Consider the following 2,662-nt stretch of genomic DNA (forward strand, 5'->3'; position numbering starts at 1 on the left):
CTCATGTCCATTTCTTTTTCTGAAATGTTAGAATGTCCTCTACTTTATTTTGCTCTATTATCCTTGTTGTTCTTTTTCTGTCTCCTAGTGTTGTTCCCAACCTTATTCTTTCCATAGTTCTTTGAGTAAGGCTCCAAGTTTCTGATGCATAAGTTAATACTGGTAGGACCATCTGATTAAATACTTTTCTTTTTAGAAAAAGTGGCATTTTACTTTTCATAAGCTCATTTTGTTTACCAAAAGATTTGCATTCCATGCTTATCCTTCTTTTAATTTTGGTCTCTTGTCCCGAGGAAACGCTTACTGTCTGTCCTAAGTAAGTTTATTCGTTAATAGTCTCTAGAGGTTCGTTTATATATATATATATATATATATATATATATATATATATATATATATATATATACAGTATATATATATATATATATATATATATATATATATATATATATATATATATATTTGTGTGTGTTTATGTGTGTGTATATATATATATATATATATATATATATATATATATATATATATATATATATATATATATATATATATATATATATATTTATATATATACTGTATATATATATATATATATATATATATATATATATATATATATATATATATACTGTATATATATATATATATATATATATATATATATATATATATATATATATATATATATATATATGTATATATATATATGAAAACAGTGACGATATCATAAAAACATTAAAAGTAAACCATAAGAAATAAGATTTGAATTTTGAAGTATGCATCGGGGTAAAACTACGGTTGTTAAATTTCTGTAACTTTTCTGGAGCCAAAAGAAGAAATACTTTTGCTATATTAACACGTTCATCGAATAATTTATCTGGATTCTTTTTATCCCTTAATGGTAATAGGTTATTCATTCACAAAACAGTATAGGATTTTCTAAAACTTACAGCAAACAGTAGTAAAACTGTACTGAAAATCCCATATTCTTTTATCCAATGGAAAATTATCATTAGCCATAAATAGTCGTGTCTCACAGAGGTGATGATTATAATTGTAAGACAGTTGTTAAATTGAATTAATATACTGAAGGGCGTAATGCATTCACTGATTAAATGGAAGATGGGATTTTTATAAGATTACAGCCAAGACTATTCACTTTTAGAATATAAATATAATCAATTTGTCTTAGAGCTTAAACATCGATTAAGATATATAGCATATGTATACCAGTTGTCTCTCATTGAATAGTGTTTTTTAGTATTAGAGAATACATGCGTTAGGGCACTTCCCTAATTAATTTGTATTAGAGCTTAAAAACGATCAAAATATCTAGAATGTGTATATCAGTTATTTCTCATCGGATGATGATTTTTATTATTATAGAATACATTCGTTAGGCCACTTCAAATTTGAGTTATGGGCAATGCATGCATTCATTATAATATAAATATAATTACAGGAATGATAAATGAATGAATTACCAAGAGGCATAGCCATAAGTCTGTCCCAGCATTCATAGAATACCCTCACGTGTATTTAACGAGGCGCAAGAACAACCTGAAGGGCCCTACCAGTGACAAAAGCGACTTCATGCCCGGTAATAAATTAATGAAAAAAAAAAGTATAAGAGAATACAGCATCTACACCAGCACCACTACCAGCATCATCACCCTCATCATCTACATCATCATCATCATTCGCATCTCGTATTGAAAGCAAGCACAGCGATGAATAGGCAGAAAGAGAGAGATAGAGAGAGAAAGAGAGATAGAGAGAGAAAGAGAGAGAGGAGAGCCATGTCTTGTCGGCTCTTGACCGTAGCTGATGCGGCCGGAGGATGAACTGAGATTTTAATTGAAATCCTTTGTTTTAGCCCAAGTAGCCGGAAGTGATGTTTCCATCTGATGAGTCCCAATGAGTTGAGGAGTGGGTAAGTGAGCCTCGATGAAAACGCTAAGGAGCCTTCCCAGACAAAAAACCGTGATCCAAGTGATAGAGGATTTTGTGGAGGCCAGTTCCTGGAGGAGGAGGAGAAGGAGATTGAGGAGGTTGATGATTTGGAGGAGGAGGTTGAGGGTGTGGAGGAACGAAAGAGGAAAGGGGGAAGAGGGGTGTCATCGGATGATTGTAATAGGAATAGGCGGTAGGATGAAGGATTTGAAGGAGTAGAAGAGTATAAGTGGGAGAAGAGGAAGGAAGGAAATGGAATTATATATTGTTAATGGGTAGGACCCCCTTGCGGGTACGAAGAGCCTGGAATAAAATCTTCGTTCGAGAATTACGATATTGATGAATAAGGAACTGACAATCGTGTATTAATTACATTGTGTAAAGGAGAGATATGTTCAATGGATGTACTGAAGCACAAATTTTTCCTTTTAGACTTGGATGTGCTTCGACATGTGCTTGAAATGATCACATTGCGTACGAGCAATGCTCACCTGTCTGTGCCCTGTCAACCGGGTCCCTGGGGTAAGCCAATCCCATTATAATAATAATGATAATTATTATTATTATTATTATTATTATTATTATTATTATTATTATTATTATTATTATTAGGTAAGCTACAATTATAGTTGGAAAAGCAAGATGTAATCCCAAGGTCTCCAATGGGGAAAATAGCCCTGTGAGGAAAGGAAATGGAAAAGTGTGCCTG

The 2,662-nt window shown here is 32.0% G+C and overlaps 1 long non-coding RNA gene across 1 annotated transcript in view; it reads left to right on the forward strand.

Moving 5' to 3' along the window:
* The window catches only part of LOC137630106 (uncharacterized), a 226,468-nt gene that overhangs the window by 128,521 nt on the left and 95,285 nt on the right, over positions 1-2,662 (forward strand). The window lies entirely within an intron of this gene.

This window comes from Palaemon carinicauda, chromosome 38, assembly GCF_036898095.1.
Source record: "Palaemon carinicauda isolate YSFRI2023 chromosome 38, ASM3689809v2, whole genome shotgun sequence".
NCBI classification, from domain to species: Eukaryota; Metazoa; Arthropoda; class Malacostraca; order Decapoda; family Palaemonidae; genus Palaemon; species Palaemon carinicauda.